Genomic DNA, 22100 nt, shown 5'->3' with positions numbered 1-22100 from the left:
CAGGTATTGATGAAGTGGGGATTTTCCCATACGACCATTCCAAGAGTGTACTGTGACTATCAGGAAACTGGTAAAACATCAAATCTCCGACATTGCTGTGGCCGGAAAAAGATCCTGCAAGAACGGGACCAATGACGAATGAAGAGAATCATTCAATGTGAAGCAAGTGCAACCCTTCCAAAAATTGCTGCAGATTTCAATGCCGGGCCATCAACAAGTGTCAGTTTGTGAACCATTCAACGAAACATCATCAATATGGGCTTTTGGAGGTGAAGGCCCCCCTCATGTACCCTGCCCGACACAAAGCTTTATGCCTTGCTTGGGCCCGTCAACACTGACATTGGGCTGTTGATGACTGGAAACATGTTGTCTGGTCAGATGAGACTCTCTTCAAATTGTATTGAGCGGATGGACATGTACGAGTATAGAGAGAACCTCATGAATACACCGATCCTGCGTGTCAGCGGGGGACTGTTCAAGCTGGTGGAAACATTGTAATGAAGTGGAGTGTGTGTAGTTGGCATGATATGGGACTCCTGATGTGTATAGATAGGATTGTGAGAGGTGACACATACGTAAGCATCCTGTCTGATCACCTGCATCCATTGGTGTTCATTGTGCATTGCGACAGACTTAGGCAATTCTAGCAGAACAATGTGATACCCACATGTCCAGAATTGCTATGGAGTGGCTCGAGGAACACTCTTCCAAGTTTAAACACTTCTACTGGTCACCAAACTCCCCAGATATGGACATTATTGAGCACTTCTGGGATGCCTTGCAAAGTGCTGTTCAGAAGAGATCTCCACCCCCTCGTACTCTTACAATTTTGTGGACAGCCTTGCAGGATTCATGGTGTCAATTTCCTCCAGTACTTCTACCGACATTAGTCGAGTCTATGCCGCATCGTGTTGCGGCACTTCTGCATGCATGTGGGGCCCTACATAATATTAGGCAAGTGTACCAGTTTCTTTGTCTCTATCGGTGTACTTGACAGGCATTGCAAACTCCACCAAAAGACATCAATTTTGCTAAATTACTTGAAAGAGATCACAAAAAATAATTATGTCGCTAAAAAACAGTAAAATATCCCATTGTAATTCGTTTCACAACACTGTTCAGATAACCACTTGAAAAAACACCTTGTTGGCCAAAACTGAACATGGTGATCAAAAATAAAAGTACTCTGCATTCCAAGTCATTTCAAAATGAATAGCATATTTATATTAGCAGTATATAGCAGTTACAGAAATGTAAATTGGTGGCAAAAGTGGGACATGAAGGAAAGGCTATAAACAAAATGTCATTAACTTGTGGCGTAATCCGTATCACTTCAGGCAGGGGGGTTACCTTCACAGTCTCAGATGTTATTGAATTCAGCATATGTTAAAATTTAGGAGTAAGTAAGAATCATGTATTGTTTTGTTTTCTCCAAAAAAATTCCTGCCCCGAGATACAGGCCTTCAAAAGATGACATTGCTAATTTTTTCTGTTGATTAGTACCATGTATATTCTCTGTAAAGGAGAGCTTCCACTTATAAGTTGGACACGTTTTATTTTTAAAATTGTTTTTTAAACTTTCAAGGGTAATGTATATCTTCAGAAGTTGTTTCTTACTAATTTATTTGTTACAATGTTTATTTCTATTGTCTTTGTTGCAGTTATCTCTTATCACTTTCTCTGTTGCAATTATTTATTTTCACTTTCATTGTTTGTTATTTCTTTTCATTTTCATTGTTGCAGATATTTCTCACACTTTGTTGTAGTTTCTTGCCAGTTTCTTTGTTGTGGTTGTTCATAGCAGGTTTCTGTATTGTAGTTGTTCAGTGGTAATTTGTTTACTGAAGAGGCTTCTAAGAAATCTTGAGACCATCCAGTGAGTTCTGTGTTTTTGTGAGGAATTTGCTAGTTGACACAGTTGCAGTGTTTTGTGAAAAGGACTGTTTGAAATGTCCTCTGACTGGGGCCACAGGAGAGTAAAGTGTTCTGATTACTTGCATATCCACAGAGAGTGATATACAGGAAAGAAAGGGGAAAAAAAAACAGACTTTGTTCAGGTTGGGAATAAATGTTCTCATTTGAAGACTATGTTTCAAAGTGAAGATGTTCCCAGTGACGACTTTGTGTGTTCCAAATGTTTTGACAGAATAACAGCAATGATAGTATCTGAACAAGGTGAATCCTCCCATGGTGGAGATGGTGCAGATTTTGCATCAATAAAGGAAGAATTAAATGCCCTGAATCAGTCAACTACAGAGATAGGTGTTAGTCCTGTTAAGAAACCGTGGTGAATGAAGTCGAGTCATAAGCTTTAAGCATCAAGGATGCACAGAGAAATTACTGAAGCTATGGATGAATACAAAACTGACCACACTCTTCAAAGTAGAAATTCCATCTTCAGAAGAAAATGAACCAAAGCACTCTAGTACCTCTTGACAGGAATTTTTCATAAATATAAATTCAGTGTTGAATATTGTGCATCCTACAGTGAAAAGGTGCAGGTTTTAACTATTGTTCCAGAGACATTTTCAAAGAAAACAATTTTGAACCATGTTCGATCAGTATCAAAGTATATGGTACACAAGTCAAGAAATGTGAGGTCCGTAAAAGGAGTCTTTGGAAGACCAGATCCCTATTATGGCCATCCTGTAAAAGCAACTCAAGTTCAAATAGTGAAGTCATTTTATCTGGAAGATAAATGGGACTTTTCTCGTCAGAGTGCCAGCAAAAAGGACACTACAACTGTAACAGTTTAAGGTCAAAAAGATACGAAAGTGAAGCGGTATATGATTCGCAGTATTAAAGAAACTTTTCCAATTTATAAGAGCATATTATAACTTCACATATTTGAAGATCAAAATTTTACGCTCTACGACCTAAGCGGGTAGTTCCACACCCACCTAGAGATCTCTGTTTATGTGTGTACTGCGCAAATTTTAAACTTTGTATGGTAACTTTGAAGAACTTACTGGAGCACAGGACATATGACACCTTGGTTGGGTGTGTGAAGTCATTAGTAGTCTGTGACATAAAGCAAGAGCCATGTTTGTTTCAAGAATGTGGTGACTGCCCTGGAAAGAGAGGACAGTCTTTACAGACACTTGGCCTGGAAGACATAGCAGAAAACTCTGCAGAAATTACATATGCAACATGGGAGGAAAATAAACTAATTAAGAAAACTCTTGCCTTTGACAGTTTCATTGATGAACTTGGTAAATGGTCAGTGAAAGCAGTAACACACCAGCATCTGAAGAAATTGCAACAACACACTGCAGAAGTGAAAGGGTGTATACAGGCTGAAGAACTATGTTTGGTGCTTCACTGTGATTTTGCTGAGAACTGGTCTGTAATTCTCCCACAAAAAGTACAAGGGTATCATTGGAGTAATGACCAGGTTTCAATCTTTACTGGAGTGACATATTTTCAAAACAAGATCACAAGTGTTTCAGTTATAAGTGATGACACAGGACATGACTCGGCAAATGCTTTGCTAGCAATGTTTTTAAAAATTATTAGCTATTTGAATTAAGTCGCTTGTGCCAACTGACTGGGTATACAGTGCTATTGGTCACGGGGAAGGGGCGTTGTGATGGTGCAGGAGGCCTGCTGAAGCACCATGCTACGAAACATAATCTTTCCAGACCAAATGTGGCTGTGATTCAGAATGCTGAGGATTTTACAAGAGTCGTGAAATCTTACACATCCACAGCCTCATTCTTTTGTCCAAAGAAGAAATCGAAGAATTTTGTGAGCATAAAAAAGAAGAATGGTCCGAACAAACTACTTCTTTGAAAGGAATTCAGAAGACACATTTTTGGACTCAAAGTAATGGGCGAACTCACACTGCAAGCACTTTAAAGAGCAAGAAAGAAGAAATTTCATTCATTTGGCCAACACCTCAGAAACAGAAGGATAATATTCAGATTCACAACCTGAGAAGGGGGATGTTTGTGGCGTGTATGTATGACTGTGACTAGTGGGTTGCAGAGATAAAAGACACCAGTTCTGAGTTAAACGAATTTGTTGTGAACTTTATGCTACCACATGGACCAGATGCTGATACAGGTTTCCAGCTGAAGGACAGCAACAACATCACCACTCACACTTCCTGTTCACAATGTTTTGAAGATAGTAAGTGCTCCAGGCTCTATTGGTTCAACAGGAAGGCATCGCTCTATATCAAAGGAAGATACTGAAGCAGTGGAACACATTTTTAGTTCATTGAAGGCTACTTTCAGTACAAAACAGAGTGCACAGAAGTTGTATAAATTGAAACCATTATGTCTTTGGATCTTTCACATACATTTTGGAGCCATTTAAAATGCTTCAAAAATGAGTCTCTTACTCATCTTTCAAAACTAAAATTATGTTTATATGACGGTAGTATCTGTTCCCGAAAGAACAGTTACCGTGGATGACCATGCAGCTTTGCTAGAAATGAAATGATAATTAAATGGACACCCTAGCTGCAAACAGGCGTTCATGTACTTCATTGGGGACATGTTGAAAATGTGTGCCCCGACCGGGACTCGAACCCGGGATCTCCTGCTTACATGGCAGACGCTCTATCCATCTGAGCCACCGCGGGCACAGAGAATAGTGTGTCTGCAGGGACTTATCCCTTGCACGCTCCCCGTGAGATCCACATTCCCAACATGTCCACACCACTACATCTATTAGGCGCACTACGAATGTAGTGGTGTGGACATGTTGGGAATGTGGATCTCACGGGGAGCGTGCAAGGGATAAGTCCCTGCAGACGCACTATTCTCTGTGCCCGCGGTGGCTCAGATGGATAGAGCGTCTGCCATGTAAGCAGGAGATCCCGGGTTCGTGTCCCGGTCGGGGCACACATTTTCAACATGTCCCCAATGAAGTACATGAACGCCTGTTTGCAGCTAGGGTGTCCATTTAATTATCATTTCATAAAATTATGTTAAATAAGGCTAGGTTTTGCTTTTTATAAGCCTGTTATGTGATAATTCTGTCAGAGACAGTAAAGGACTTGGAAGAGCAGCTGAACGGAATGGACAGTGTCTTGACGGGAGGATATAAGATGAACATCAACAAAAGCAAAATGAGGATAATGGAATGTAGTCGAATTAAGTCTGGTGATGCTGAGGGAATTAGATTAGGATATGAGACACTTGAAGTAGTAAAGGAGTTTTGTTATTTTGGGAGCAAAATAACTGATGATGGTCGAAATAGAGAGGATATAAAGTGTAGACTGGCAATGGCAAGGAAAGTGTTTCTGAAGAAGAGAAATTTGTTAACATCGAGTATAGATTTAAGTGACAGGAAGTCGTTTCTGAAAGTATTTGTATGGAGTGTAGCCATGTATGGAAGTGAAACATGGATGATAAATAGTTTGGACAGGAAGAGAATAGAAGCTTTCGAAATGTGGTGCTACAGAAGAATGCTGAAGATTAGATGGGTAGATCACATGACTAATGAGGAGGTATTGAATAGAATTGGGGAGGTAGAACTTTGACAGGTAAGTCCAAATGGAGGATTTCTTTGTAATCATAAAGCAATTATCTTTCAAATAAAAAAAAAATTTAAAAAAACATCAAAATATCTAGAACTATTCCAGAGATACAGCATTTTAATTTTTTTTTTCCAAAATTCACATCTTCAAAATGGTACGCACAGTGTCATCTTTGGAGGGCTGTATCTAGGAGCAGAAATTTTTTTGGAGAAAACAAAAGAATATGTGCCCTACTTAGTCCTTCATTTTAACATGCAAAATTCAATATCGAGACTATGAAGGAAAGATTTTTTCCTAGCCTGCCTTAATTGATATGGAGTATGCCTTGTATGTTTGTGGCATAAATTAAAGAGGGTGCTTCTGAGTTTTGTGACATTAACTTATCTGTGTAATCAGTCATTTATCAACGTGGAAACTTTACTAAATGGTTAAAAGATGCTGAAGTTAAGCCTTTGTTTATGAGAGGAGGGAAAAAATATCATCAAATTTTTGTCAGATTTCACTTTTGCTGACATTCTCAAAAAAATGTAGCAAAGGTAATACACAATTAGCTTCTTAATCATGTGACAGAAAATTATATATTGTCAAAGTCACAGTTCAGACTACCGAAGGGTTTCGGTATTGAGAAGGATATCTACACGTACATCAAGAATTTATATATTTTATTAGATAATGATAATTAGATAATAATGAAGAACTTGAAACTTGCAGCACAGGGCAGGAGCACACAGAAGAACTCTGGCTGATGTTTAAAAGAATAAGTGACCTTGCACTGGATAGATGTGTACCCAGAAGAACAGTTCATAAACGGAGGGAACATTTATGGTATGCAGCCACTGTAAAGGAACTATTAAGGAACAGAGATTACTGCATAATAGATGTCAAGAGAGCAATGTATGATGTCTTCAATGACAACTGTAGCAGAATATTGTCAAATGATATTTCACAAAACCCCCAAGAAATTCTGATTGTATGTAAAGGCAATGGTGGAACCAAAGTTAGTATCCAGTCCCTAGAAAATGAGACAGAAACTGAAAATGAGGGTAGCAAAGCAAAAGATGTAATTCTTAACTCTGTTTTCAAATGTCAGGAGAATTTCACCATTTTAATCCACACACCACTTAAAAGATGAATGAAATAAGTATTACTGTCAGTAGTATTGAGAAACAGCTGAAATCGTTAAAAGTGAACAAAGCTCCAGGGCCTGATGGAATCCTTGTCAAATTCTGAATTTGCAGCACAGTTAGCCCCTCTTTTAACTGAAATCTATCCTAGATCCCTTGAACAAAACACTTGCCCAGTTCATGGAAAAAGGCACACATCACTCCCATCTAAAAGAAGGGTTGTAGAGGCGACCCACAAAACTACCATCCAATGCCCTTGAAATCAATTTTTGTAGAATCTTAGAACATATGCTGAGCTTAAAAATAATGAGGTATCTTGAACAGAATGACCTCCTCAATGTCAACCAGCACTGATTTCAAAAACACCAATCATGTGAAACCCAACTCGCGCTTTTCTCACATGACATACTGAAAGCTTTGGATCAAGGCAATCACGTAGATGCTGTATTTCTCGATTTCCTAAAAGTATTTGACTCAGTATGACACACACGCTTATTGTGCAAAGTATGATCATACGGGGTATGGAGCGAAATTTGTGACTGGATTGAGGACTTTTTGGTAAGGAGGTCGCAGCATGTTATCTTGGACGGAGACCCATCAACAGGTGTAGAAGTAACTTTAGATGTCCCCCAGGGAAGTGTGTTGGGACCCTTGCTGTTCATGTTGTGTATTAATGACCTTGCAAACAATATTAATAGTAACCTCAGACTTTTTAGACATTGCAGTTATCTATAATGAAGTATCATCTGATAGAAGCTGCATATATATTCAGTCAGATCTTGATAGGATCTCAAAGTCATGCAAAGATTGGCAATTTGCTTTAAATGTTTAGAAATGTAAAATTGCGCATTTCACAAAGGAAATTATGTAGTATCTTATGACTGTAATAGCAATGGGCCACAGTAGGAACTGGCCAATTCATACAAATATCGGGATGTAATCCTTTGTAGTAGGGATATAAAATGGAATGATCAAATTGGCTCAGTCATGGGTAAAGCTGGGAGTAGTTTAGTTCATTGGTAGAATACTGGAGAAGTGTAATCAGTCTACAAAGCAGACTGCTCAAAAATCACTTGTGTGTCCAGTTCTAGAATATTGCTAAAGTGTGAGGGACCCGTATCAGGAGAGAGTCACATAGACACTGAAGGAACATAAGAGGAAGACTCTTGAAGATAGGCATAAACTATCTTGAGAAAGTCCATTAACAAAGCTTTAGGAATCGGCTTTAAATGATTACTCTAAGAATATACCACAAACCCCTATGTATCGCTCATGCAGGGACTGTGAAGATAAGATTAGAATAATTACAGCATGTACAGAGGCATTCAAGCAATTGTTCTTCCCGTGCTCCATATGTGAATGGAATGGGAAGAAACACTAATAACTGGTGCAATATGACATAACCTCTGCAATGCACTTCATGGTGGTTTGCAGAGTACAGATGTAGATGCAGAAATTACAGGCTAAAGGTATATTTTGTTATGTGTCAAAAGCATCTGACTTTGTAAATCAGAATATCCTTTTATATCTAAAAACAAAGATGATGTAACTTACCAAACGAAAGTGTTGGCATGTCTTTCGCAACCCACGGTTGCTTCATCAGGAAAGAGGGAAGGAGAGGGAAAGACGAAAGGATGTGGGTTTTAAGGGAGAGGGTATGGAGTCATTCCAATCCCGGGAGCGGAAAGATTTACCTTAGGGGGAAAAAAGGACAGGTGTACACTCACACACACACACATATCCATCCGCACATATACAGACACAAGCAGACATTTGTAAAGGCAAAGAGTTTGGGCAGAGATGTCAGTCGAGGCGGAAGTACATTAGAAAGCAGTATAACAGGAAATGCTGCAAAATGGTTCAAATTCAATATCTCTGACAGGAAACAAAGGGTGTCATTAGGAAAGAAATATGTATTGAACTATCAGCTATCATTGAAATGGTAACTAATTATGTGCACTATCCCGCAATGTTCTATCTTAGAGCCCTTACTTTTCCTTGTGTATACCAATGTTCTTTTATCTGTAACATAACCAGATGCTAAATTAATTTTCTTTGGAGATGATTAAACCTTGCAATAAAGCAAGAGGCCTTAGAAATAAATGAACAGTGAAATTTACATGGATATTAATAAAAGGTCCTTAGCCAATTCTTTGTCACTAAACTTAAAAATACACTAGATGCAGTTTAGAGCTTGTAAGTCCACCATACAATGGCAAACAGATATAAGAAGTTTATAGTACTATATTCTAGGGATTACAGTTTGATAAGAAATTTAAGTGGGAAGAGCATACCACACACAACTACTGAAGCACCCATTACATCTCTATTAGCAATACAAATGTTGTCAGACATATGTAACAGTACAATCAAAAAGCTAGCATACTATACCTCCTTTCAGTCCACAATGTCATAAATCTTTATTTTTATGGGGAACTCATCATGCTAGGCACTGTACTCAGTTGTTAATGTTCTTTCTCTTGCACTCTATTCATTACCAGTTTTACTACATATCAAGTGTAAACAGTATGGCCTTAATTTACATGAACACCCACAGGAAAAGTGAGCATGTGACGACAAACTATGCCTTTAAGACATATACGAGTAGTTTGAGAATTATTACTCTCACCCAATAATGCCTTTCAAATGACCCACATTAGTGCACAACAGTCACTTTAAAGTTAGTTAAATTCTACACTGGTTGCATAAATAACCATAACATTGTCTAGAGAAACAGTGAATGGTGTTTTTCACATTTTCTTTGTCACACTTAAAATAAAATGCCGCTTCCAACATTAAAAATTCACTGAATTTCACAATATGATCCACACTACTGCTCAGACAATAGTTTCAAACATACGTCCGTCTTATCAGCTAAATGAGACATACTTCGACCAAAATTTCAATGTAGAGTAAAAGAGCCACCATTAAATCCATCACAATCACATTAAAACAAAAGCCTGATAATAATAAACCATTCTTAAATTTTCATCACCAGCACAGAATTTAATGTCAGTATTATAGTTGGAAAAATTGTGGTCTCTTTAATTTATTTGGGATGAAGTATTTCGTCCATAACTATACTTTTGTGTGCAATTATTTACGCGTATTGTTTACGTTAATAAGAAGTTATCTGCTTACGGAAAGTTGTGAATTTCACGATCGCGTGAATTACACTAATTACAAGCACATTATGTAGTGCTTTTTTAAAAAGAAATACGGACATTAAACCAAGCTGATTGCTTTACACATAAATCTTGGCAGCTGTCGAGAGTCATTATAAACTATATAATAAAGCCCATCAGTTTTCTTATTTAGTGTATTAAGTATTTATGATGTTCGTCTGGGAAGGATAACAGTATTTCACATTACGTTCCGCAAAAGACATGGAAAGAAATACGCTCTCCTCGCGACGAATCGCATATATTGCACCGAAATGTTACAGTATTTTAACAAATATTACGAGATTGACCGTATAATTCAACATAGATTAAAAAGATTTTATTGAAGACTCAAGCTGAACGAAATGAATGTATGAAGTAAACATAAGCGTGTTTAAATATATGTTGTCTCTCACTTTGGTTATTGTCCCCTCAAACATAAACACCACCTTCTCCACATAACAAAGAAACATAAGAAACGGAGATTAGATGGGGAAAGGTAAACTCATTTTCTCTTTTATTAAGGTGGGTGAAACTGAATTGCGCGTATTTGCATTACTAGTGTACTACAGCACTCCAAACGTTTTAATAAGTACAACTGAAAAGTCAAAAGGAAGCCATCACACCAAAACAAGTGACGAACGAGTGGAGTTGCAAGGTCACACTTTGTATGAGACAGCTCCCACTTTTCACATTGAGATACTCCGCACCTTGGACATAAAACTCATTCACTCACCTCAGTAAAGCTGTACCAAAGCCAATGTCTCCGTTTATAGCGCCATCATAATGTTTAATATACTAGAAAATTAACTTGTAAACGAAACTCATGAGACCCATAGCAAAATGTGACAACAATGCCTCCATTAAGCGGAAGTCGCTTGAACTTCCGGAAAAAGTAGAAGTCTCGGCTACAAGCTACCTAGAGGGCAGTGCAGTATTAATATGGCTACTGAGTTTGTTGTCATAACACGAAATATCAGCTGGTGGAGTTTGGTGTAAAGTGTACGGACAACTAATTGTGTTGTATTGTTATTTTTTGCCCAGCAGATAAAAAAGAAAATATTTATCTATGTGCGAAAAAATACTTGCGTACAGTATATATCAGTTAACCTTTAATTCTGTGTAATATTTTGGTGGTTTACCGTATTTTAATGGAGACATTCATCCGGAGTTATATGTAACGAATATAAGATTAAAATAAATTACGTTACTATTTTTAGAAAATCAAACTTATTTCATATTTTGCAGGAATATCAGCGTCCTGAAGCATATCAGTGTCGGTACTTTGTGTTTATTACTGTTGTGTTTTATGTGGGTATTTAGATGTGTCAGTTTTTCTGATAAATGTTTTTCCTAACTAACGTTTTGTAATACAAAATATTCTCTGCGATACCGTTTTCTGATACGTAACTGAAAATTAGCTCGACCTTTATTTTGATAAATTTGTTTTTATACAGATAAATATTAATAACTGTTTTAAATTGTTGTTGTTTTCAATCCAGAGACTGGTTTGATGCAGCTCTCCATGCTACTCTGCCCTGTGCAAGCTTCTTCATCTACCAGTATCTACTGCAACCTACATCCATCTGAATCTGCTTAGTGTATTCATCTCTTGGTCTCCCTCTACGATTTTTACCCTCCACGCTGCCCTCCAATACTAAATTGGTTATGCCTTGATGCCTCAGAATATGTCCTACCAATCGATCCCTTCTTTTAGTCAAGTTGTGCCACAAATTTCTCTTCTCCCCAATTCTATTCAATACCTCCTCATTAGTTATGTGATCTACCCATCTAATCAGCATTCTTATGTAGCACCACATTTCGAGTTTTAAATTATAAGATCCATAAGCTGTCTGTATGTGGGGAAAATGTGTTATAAGAATTTTTGTTTGTTTGTGAGAAGTATATAATTTTTTACTAAGCGTGTGTGGGTATCTGTTTGTTGGGGGGAGGTTAGGGCTATGGAAAAGGTTTAGTGGTTATATTGCTATCTTCATTAAAACATAGCTAATATATGTTTCTGTTTTGCCAATAGGTTTCATCGTTTTGTCATTTTCTGTAAATCTTATCATGAGCAAGCCCTTCTAGAATGTGGAATGAATAAAGGTATGCATTAACAGGCAGAAGCAGTTAATTCAGTCCAATACATTGAAAATTAAGCATCATTAGACTGCTATAAACTATTTATACTTTCCTTTATTAAGCATTCATTACTCAATAACATTAGCAGGAAGGCAACTGCTTCTAAAAATTTGTAATATTTAATTTCTTATTGCTAGCTTCATATTTACATGGCCACATTGGCATCTATCATAGAACAATTATCTGTATGTGGTAAGATTAGTGGTCCCATTTAGTATTAGCATTGTGTCTTTGTCATTCAGCTTACAAGAATTTTCAGTTGAAGCATGTAGATAATCAGATAATTTGCTGATAAAAAATTTAAAATCGTTAGTTTCATTTCCTAGATGTCTACAGATTTTGTTTTATATCTGATGAGAGCTTTTTGAAGGTATTTGGACCAGGATTATAATAGGGAGTTAAATCTACTTGAAAAGTGTTTTTGTGTCTCATAGTTTGCTTGTGTAAATCATGATTCATCCGAAACTGGATTTTATTATTAGCAATAAATATAATGGAGGAGTAAACATACATTGGAAGTAAGTAATAATTATGAGATCTTTGAAGAGGTTGATGAAATCTGCGGTTTTAAAGTGTCACTGAGTGTGATGTGATTAAAAAGCTGCAGAAAAGTAATAGCAAATTGTAAGTTTAACTGGGTCGACCGAAGCGTCCGATCCCACCCGTCGGCTTTGACCCGTGACGTAAGGCTGTTATGGTGTGTGACGACACGACGGCGTGGAATTTAGTTTGTGAGAGTCGCATATTTGTAAGTGTCGTTTTGATGCAATCGGTGGTGCTCTCCGGTGGTGTGTTAGGTGATGTTGTTGGTTTAGTTTGCGAGTGTTGCGTCATGTGTGAATTTTGGTAATTTTTTTTTTTTTAATTTTTTTTTTTTTTTTATGTCTTTGGTAGGTATGCATATGACTGACAGGGTCAACAGTTTTCGGTTGTCGGCTATGATGGGGGACAGTGTGTTGTCTCTAATAAAATTTCTTCAACTATTCGGATTTTTGGATGAAGTCATGAAGTGTTCAGTATGTTCTGAAGAAATGAGGCTTACTTAAAGTTCCGGCGTCACGGACCAGGGACGGCTGTATGTGGAGATGTCGTAAGGATAACAGGTCAGGGGAAGTGTTCGATCCCAATGTGTGGCTCTGAATGTTGGTATTGGTATCAGGAGATGTTTTTGGGCTATATAGGTCAAGGGAAGTGTTAGTTCCTAATTTATGGGATCGGGAGTTGCTGTCGAGCTATATAGGTCAAGGGAAGTGTTCGATCCCAATTTATGGGATCTGGAGCTGCTGTTGAGCTATATAGTTCAAGGGAAGTGTCTGATTCCAGATGATGGTATTTGGGGGAGTTTTGTGATGTCAGTTTTTTTTCGTCGTTTTGCGTGGTTTTGTATGGGGGTGGGTGTCTAAATTTGTTTATATCTATGTAAAAACAAAGATGATGTGACTTACCGAACGAAAGCGCTGGCAGGTCGATAGACACACAAACAAACACAAACACACACACACAAAATTCGAGCTTTCGCAACAAACTGTTGCCTCATCAGGAAAGAGGGGAAGGAGAGGGAAAGACGAAAGGATGTGGGTTTTAAGGGAGAGGGTAAGGAGTCATTCCAATCCCGGGAGCGGAAAGACTTACCTTAGGGGGAAAAAAGGACGGGTATACACTCGCACACACACACACACACACACATATCCATCCACACATATACAGACACAAGCAGACATATTTAAAGACATATTTATATTTAGTTTGTCCCCACCCAAAAACCCCTTATTTTCCGCATTAGTGTCATTAGGCTTTTTGTGGAATGTTTGTGTGTTTGTTTTTCGATGTATTTTCGTACTCATAATGTGTACATAACGACTTTATATGCGCCGTATTGGAATCATGGTTTATGGTTGTTTCCGCCATATTTGTGATGTCATGGGTCAAAGCAGACGGGCGGGATCGGATGCTTCCGTATTTCCGTTTAACTATTGTGCATCTGCAGTATATACGTATTAGCATACAGTTATTTATGGTAGTTAAGTGTTACCAAATAGTCATAATATACATTGTAAGTGCTAAAGTATTGTAAGCAATAATCAATGTTTTGTTAAACCAAGTTACGAGCTTTTAATCAATTTAATGGAAAAAAAAATAATGAATTGCACTGGTGTATTTTGCTGAATGTTTGTTCAGTTTATAATTGTGTAGCAAACAGACCTAAACCTAATCTCAAGTCTGTATAGTATTGGCAGGTAAATCACATACAGGAAACATCACCTTTCGTTGTGAAAGATTTAGTAATCTATTACTTAGAAAATTCAGTAATGTTCATATATATCACTTACAAGTATTTCTTGTATCATATGTCAGTCTTTTTGATTAAACAGAATATCAAAAATTTGTAATTACAGTTTTTCATTGAACAGCTATCACTGAATAATTTGTTTAGGTTAAAAAATACTGCCACAATCAACAGTTGTGGAAGGTGCTGCAGAGTAGTGAGAATGCTCAACAGTGCGAAGACAGCCTTTTTTTCCATGTTGGTTGTGGTAACGGAACTGGCTTGGATGTAGATGTGGCTAACCTTTTGCACTGTAGTATTTGTCTGTCACTCCATAACTGTTGATAAAGAACAGCCGATCTGGCAGTAGAAGCAGCAGAATTAGTTGCAGTTGATAGCAGGGAAGTTAGGAATAGGATAGGTTGCTGGACTGTGGTCAAACCTGCTGGATCAAACAAGAGGTTGAAGAGATGCTGCCAGTCTGCTATCTTCAGTCTAGATGTCTCCAACAGCTTCAGTGCTTTGGAGACTGGACAAACCTACAGGCATTTCAAAGAGCTCAGGACCACTGTGATAAGATGAGGGAAAAAGTGCAAGTTACGACTAACTGTAGTCAGAGGGTCAGGAAGATGAGGATCCTGCAAGAGAGTAGTCACAGGAGGTGAATGGGCTCAGCAATACCATCAGCAATTTCGGTTCTATGAGGGAAGATCACGGTAAAGAAGATCATGATGTGATGTATTTGGTTATGCGGGGGGGGGGGGGGGGGGGGGGTCATGTACAGTTTTTTAACTATAACTTCAGTTACTCAGTTGAGAATAGTGTCAACCAAAGACTAGTGATGTTTCTCACACAAATGAGATTGTGTCATTCTTTGGATGATACACAAGCCCTGGATGATGCACTCCGTCAGATGTTCAGTACAGAGTGGAGCCATGACACATAGGTGCAATTGACACATCACATGTCATACAGTCAATCGCCCCACACTTGGCATGGTCTACATCTGAATGTTTCCAGTAAGAGGTTACGTACAGGGCTGGTACCTAGAAGCATTCAGTGTAATTGGAGCACTGTGATTTCCAGTATTTTCACTAGGCCTTTTTAGGGTAAATTTTACCAAAAGACAACACTTCGGAGACAGTTGCAACCATCAGTGGAGATGGGAAAAAAATCATAATACATTTATATTTTTCCATAAAAACATAAGAAGCCTGCTAAATGATAAAGAAGAGCTATATTATCACTACAGGAAACTGAATAAAATTACAAGATTTTTTTACAGATTTGTTGAGCATAACAGAACATCATTTGTAAGTCCCAGAAAAGCAACACATTTACCTACATGGGTACAAGTTAGTATCACATTACTGTGGGTGTAATATGCAGGAAAAGGGAGGGAGCTACTTAGATAGATAAAGAGCAGTTTACAATTCCAGGCCATAGACTTTAATAAGCTGTGCATTGAACAGCTCATTGAATGCTGTACATCAGTAAGAGACATAGAAACACGCAGAACAGTAGTTCCGACATTGTGCAGGACCCAAACAGCAAATTTTGAAACTTCATTAAGCAATTAGAGAAGGTATATGTTGAGTTTTCAATATTGATTTCGTCTAGGATAGTTCTGATTGAGTGCACTTGAAGTTGCTAATGTCCTGCTGTGGTTTGAGCCCCACAGTAACATTCACAGCAAGAATAGGAGGATGTATTCTAACAATGATTGATAATTTATTTGTAAATTGAACTATCTTTTATGAAACAGGTGAGAGTCCCATAATAAATGTTTTATTTGATCACGATTATCCATGGTTAAAAGTAAAGTGTCCCCATCAATCAGATTTAACTAAGGAAAGTGTAGATGCTGACTCCAGTTATGCTGTTCAAAGGGAACTTACAGGATGAGACATAGGAAGAGGTTTAACAAGGACGCAGTGGATGAGAAATTTAATTTTTTCCTCTAAATATTCGTACAATACTATGAATCCACTTTTCCTTGACCACAGGTCAGGGACAATTACAGTGTAAGCTGAGGGAAAGGGTGGCCAACATCTGGCTTTAAAGTATTATATGTTAGGAAGAGAGAGCTTTATTGCAGAGTAGGCTATAGCCAAGACTTATAAACTCACTACAAATAATATGGCAAATTCTTCTCCAGTCCGCAAAAAAGACAAAACCTGTGTACTTATGCACAAAATGTTAAGAATTCGAAGAACAAGGCAGGGTCAATGTGGAATATTATCAGTCATTCAGCAAATGATATTCAACTGCTTGATGACAGCAGCAGTGAGGCAGATGATATTAAATTCTAATCCTTGGCCACCAAATAGAACGAATTCTTCCAAAAAGCAGCTGAAATCACAGAGACAAAAGTAAACTACCATAAGCAGATCTATTGAATTAGCATCTCATTCATTATGGAGTGATGCTGACTCAATTTATGAAGGAAGCAGATGAAAAGCTTCAGTACACACTGTGGAAGCAAAACAATATTGTCATTTTCCTGATATCAGCTGATAGTGCATGTAGTGTTACAATTATGTAATAATGTGTTTCCATTGATTAATAGTGAGAAATGTATAAACAGTGTAGCACTACTGTTTTACGTTACTAAGCAAATTCTTTAAAAGCGGTACTGTATATAGGGACAAATCGAATGAGGTGACACTGTTTTAAACAGACTGGTCTTGTATTTGAGGAGAGGGAGGCTTCAATCTCCATCTGGCCATCAGGATTTAGATTTTCCATTATTTTCTTAAGTTATTTCAGGCAAATGCCAGAATAGTTCCTAATACAAGGCTATTCTTGTCAAACTAGACTTGTTAGTGTGTAAATGCCTGTATACATGATTTTTGTTTTTCCCCATGTAGAGAAGGTATTTTTTCCCTCTACTGCTACCACCAACACTTGAAGTGGCATTGCAAACTCCACTACAGGTCATCAGTTTTGCCAAATCTGCGGTTAGAGATAGATCACAAAAATCATTAGGTCACTAAAAAACAGTAACCTCTGTGGATATGATTGTATTTTTAACCGAAATACTAGAATCTTGTGCTAACTTTTATATTTCTAATGTCGTCCTTGAATTAACTTTTCAACCAGTCAAAGAGTCAAGTCTGTTTATCAACCCATCTCCTTTCACATGTTCTCAGAAATTGATGAGAAGGTAGCATACAGCATAATATTGAACATCTCAGCTCAGTTGTGCTTCTGTAAAGACTTATGTATTGAGAAAGCAATATATAATCTCATGGATTCAGTTTTGGTACATTTAAACAAAACAAAAAAGTTGGCATTTTCTATTATCTTGCCAATCCCTTTGCTTGTGTAGCTCATAAAACTCCACTAGGTGCGTTAAAAGTATTCCCCTTACATGGATAGAATTGCATCCTTAACATTAGAAGACAGAGTATCACATTAATAAGTGATAAGGCAGGTATAAAACTGAATTCAGGATAGAGAAACATTAAACATGGTACCCCACATTCCTCTTATTGACTGACACAAATGATTTACTTGGGAATGGAAGACTCTTCACAAACTATATGTTTTGCTGACAAGATAAGTATATTGAGAAAATGTTCCAAACACAGCCAGGAGAACAAGGGAATGGGCTTACAGCTGCTTCATAGCTAACAGCTTAAACCTTGATCTTACAAAATCTCATGCTGCACAGATCCAGACAAGTCAAAATGACTTACAGGCACCAGATGTAATCAGTGGGCATACACTGGCGACCAGCATCACTTTGAAATCTTATAGTTTGGTTTCAGGGTTTAGTGAAATTCAAATAGTGTATTGCTATTGTGCCTGCACCAAAATGTGTGAGCTACTTAGTTGTAAGCCGTTTGGTTGGTACAGTTTCATCCAGTAGAACAGTTTTGGAACTGCAGAACATCAGCGAGTGTCCTATTCCTTGGTGGGCAAGTCCCAGAGGAGATAGAGTGCGTGCTTCAGTGCCCCGTTCTGATTCGTCTTTAGGCACTGCAGTGTGTGTCACCCTGCACAACTGCTGCATACTCCAGCAGTGACTCTATGACTGCTTTGTAGAGTTTCAGACCGAGGTAATCTGGTCGGGATGGCATGGGGTTCAGCACTAGCTACAGTTGTTCAGTGGTCTTGATGCATGATTCCTGCTTTGGGCATAAACAGGCTGTGGTTCATATGTGAAGTTATGAGGCATCCAGCTGGAGAATAAACTGAGGTTGCACCAGGTTATAGATAAGTTACCCAAAAAGCTCAGTCCTACCTGATTTGCACATAGAAATCTTTCTCTTTTTATGTAGACTCACAGACAGGATTGTTTGCATACTTTCATTCAGTACTTTCCTATGGCATAATCTTCTGGGGCAAGGTCAAAAAAGAATTTACCCTACGGAAGCATGTAATAAGAATATTGTGTAGAGTTGATAACAGACATCTTACAGAAACCTCTTCATGGACATAGATATTCTTGCATGGAACATACCAATACATATGCTCTCTAACCAACATCTTGTAATAATCTCTTTATGAACATACATTTTCTTACACTTAACATACCAATACATTGTTGTTGTTGTTGTCTGTCTTTAGTCCAGAGACTGGTTTGATGCAGCTCTACATGCTACACTATTCGGTGCAAGCTTCTTCATCTCCGAGTAAATACTGCTACGTACATCCTGAATCTGTTTGCAGTTCATGCCTTGGCCTCCTCTACAATTTTTACCTTCTGCAATTCCCTCCAATACTAAATTGATGATCCATTGATGCCTCAGAACATGTCCTACCAACCACTACATTCTTCTAGCCAAGTTGTGCCACAAGTTCCTGTTCTCCCCAATTCTATTCAGTACCTCTTCATTAGTTACATGATCTGCCCATCTAATCTTGAGCATTGTTCTGTAGCACCACATTTCAAAAGCTTCTATTCCCTTCTTGTCTAAACTAGTTATTGTCCATTTTTCACTTCCATACACGGCTACACTCCGTACTAATACTTTCAAAAAAGACTTATTAACATTTAAATCTATACTCAGTGTTAAGAAATTTCTCTTCTTCAGAAACGCTTTCTTTGCCATTGCCAGTCTACATTTTATATCCTCTCTACTTCGACCATCATCAATTATTTTAATCCCCAAATAGCAAAACTCATCCACTACTTGAAGTGTCTCATTTCCTAATCTAATTCCGTCAGCATCACCTGATTTAATTCAACTACATTCCATTATCCCTGTTTTGCTTTTGTTGATGTCCATCTCATATCCTCCTTTCAAGACATTGTCCATTCCATTCAATTGCTCTTCCAGTCCTTTGCTGTCTCTGACAGAATTGAAACGTCGTCGGCAAACCTCAAAGTTTTTATTTCTTCTCAGTGGATTTTAATTCCTACTTTTTATATTCACTCCCTTCCCAACCGCTGCTTCCCTTTCATGCCACTCGACTCATAACTGCCATTTGGTTTCTTTACAATTTGTAAATAGCCTTTCGCTCTCTGTATTTGACCCCTACTACCTTTGGAATTTTCAAAAGCTTTCTCTAAGTCTACAAATGCTAGGAATGGAGGTTTGTCTTTCCTTAATCTATCTTCTAAGATAAGTCGTAGGGTCAGTATTGCCTCACATGTTCCAACATTTCTACGGAATCCAAACAGATCTTTCCCGAGGTCGGCTTCTACCAGTTTTTCCATTTGTCTGCAAAGAATTCATGTTAGTATTTTTGCAGCCATGACTTATTAAACTGATAGTTTGGTAATTTTCACACATGTCAACACTTACTTTCCTTATGATTGGAATTGTTACATTTTTCTTGAAGTTTAAGGGTATTTTGCCTGTCTCATACATCTTGCTCACCAGATGGTAAAGTTTTGTCAGGGCTCGCTCTCCCAAGGCTATCAGTAGTTCTAATGGAATATTGTCTACTCCTGGGGCCTTGTTCCGACTTAGGTCTTTCAGTGCTCCGTCAGACTCTTCACGCAGTATCATATCTCCTATTTCATCCTCATCTACGTCCTCTTCCATTTCCGTAATATTGCCCTCAACTGCATTGCCCTTGTATAGACTCTCTATATTTATTTTTATTTATTTACACATCAAGTTCCTTAGGACCAAATTGAGGAGCAAATCTCGAAGGTCATGGAACATGTCAGTACATGAAATTACAACATACAAATAATAACAGATAAAAATGAAATGTTTATGAACCCGAAAATAGTCGAGCCATAGGTTTAAGTAAACACAGTCAACAATACAACAAGAATCAGTTTAATTTTTCAAGGAACTCCTTGACAGAATAGAAGGAGTGACCCATGGGGAAACTTTTCAGTTTCAATTTCAAAACAAGTGGATTACTGCTAAGGTTTTAGAATCCTTGTGGTAGCTTATCGAAAATGTATGCAGCAGTATACTGCACACCTTTCTGCACAAGAGTTAAGGAAGTCCGATCCAAATGCCCGTTTTATTTGTCCCGAGTATTAACTGATTGAAAGCTCCTTATTCTTGTGAATAAGCTAATATTGTTAACAAGAAATGACAGTAACGAATATATGTATTGAGAGGCCAATGTTAAAATACACAGATTCGTGAACAGGGACCAACAAGAGATTTGTGGACTTCCATGACTTATTGCCCAGACCGCCGGTTTCTGTGCCCAAAATATCCTTTTAGTATGGGAAGAGTTACCCCAAAATATAATACCATATGACGTAAGGGAATGAAAATTAGCAAAGTATACTAATTTTCATATTGAACGATCACTCACTTCGGATACCATTCAAATAGTAAAAATGGCAGCATTAAGTCTTTGAACAAGATCCTGAATGTCTACTTTCCATGACAGTTTACTATCTATCTGGACACCTAGGAATTTGAACTGTTCAGTTTCACTAATCATATGCTCATTCCGTGGTATTAAAATGTCAGGTTTTGTTGAATTGTGCATTAGAAGCTGTAAAAACTGGCTCTTACTGTGATTTAGTGTTGTTTATTTTCAACAAGCCATGAACTGTACTATTTGAAACCGAGCCAGTGTTGCACACAACATCCTTTACTACCAAGCTAGTGTCATCAGCAAACAGAAATATTTTAGAGTTACCCACAATACTAGAGGGCATATCATTTATATAAATAAGGTACAGGAGTGGCCCCAACACTGATACCTGGGGCACCCTCCCCCCCTGCCCCATTTGACTGTGCCCCACTCAGACCACACATCACAGCCATTCTCAACACAGTTATAATGACCTTTTGCTGTCTGTTGCAAAAGTAAGAGGTGAATCAATTGTGAGCTACTCTCCGTATTCCGTACTGGTCCAACTTCTGGAGCAATATTTTGTGATCAACACAATCAAATTCCTTAGTTAAATCAAAAAATATGCCTAGTGTTGTTTGCAAATGCCGGGATGGTTCCTTTCAAAGGGCACGGCCGACTTCCTTCACCATCCTTCCCTAATCCGATGAGACCGATGACCTCGCTGTCTGGTCTCCTTCCCCAAACCAACCAACCAACCTAGTGTTGTTTAACCCATCCAATACCTCACAGAGAAAAGCGAATATAACATTTTCAGTTGTAAAATGACTTCTAAAGCCAAACTGTACATTTGATAGCAAATGGTGTGCTATAAAATGATCAATTATCCTTACGTACACAGCCTTTTCAATAACTTCAGCAAACACTGGTGGCATAGAAATAGGTCTAAAATTGTCTACATTATCCCTTTCTCCATTTTGATAAAGCGGCTTTATTAGTGAGTACTGTAATCGTTCAGGAAACTGACTGCTCCTAAAGGACAGATTACAAATATGGCTAAATACAGGGCTAACATGTGCAGCACAGTACTTTAATATCTGCTAGGCACTCCATCGTATCCATGAGAGTCCTTAGTCTTCAGTGATTTAATTATTGGCTCAATTTCCCCTTTGTCTGTATCACAAAGGAGTATT

The 22100-nt window shown here is 38.0% G+C and overlaps 2 protein-coding genes and 1 non-coding gene across 9 annotated transcripts in view; 1 reads left to right on the top strand and 2 right to left on the bottom strand.

Moving 5' to 3' along the window:
* LOC126199363 (zinc finger protein 665-like) overlaps window positions 1-10635 on the bottom strand; it is a 151463-nt gene extending 140828 nt beyond the window's left edge. Inside the window, exon 1 of the mRNA XM_049936247.1 lies at window positions 10510-10635. The gene's annotated coding sequence lies outside the window, so the exon portion shown is untranslated. The remainder of the gene's footprint in view (window positions 1-10509) is intronic.
* Trnat-ugu (transfer RNA threonine (anticodon UGU)) lies at window positions 4515-4589 on the bottom strand. The gene has a single exon. It is a non-coding gene; the product is annotated as a tRNA-Thr (tRNA).
* Window positions 10636-10717: 82 nt separating the features above from the next.
* LOC126199362 (MIT domain-containing protein 1-like) overlaps window positions 10718-22100 on the top strand; it is a 103764-nt gene continuing 92381 nt past the window's right edge. For 2 of the 7 annotated variants that reach the window (XM_049936245.1, XM_049936246.1), the window contains exon 1: window positions 10962-11879. The gene's annotated coding sequence lies outside the window, so the exon portion shown is untranslated. Of the gene's footprint in view, window positions 10845-10961; window positions 11880-22100 lie in introns of those variants that run through there. The other 5 variants (XM_049936242.1, XM_049936241.1, XM_049936240.1 and 2 more) reach the window with 5 other exon arrangements.

Source organism: Schistocerca nitens, chromosome 8 (genome assembly GCF_023898315.1).
Source record: "Schistocerca nitens isolate TAMUIC-IGC-003100 chromosome 8, iqSchNite1.1, whole genome shotgun sequence".
Taxonomy (NCBI): Eukaryota; Metazoa; Arthropoda; class Insecta; order Orthoptera; family Acrididae; genus Schistocerca; species Schistocerca nitens.
The sequence above is the reverse complement of the archived record's forward strand: the minus strand, read 5'-3'. Positions and strand labels throughout refer to the sequence as shown.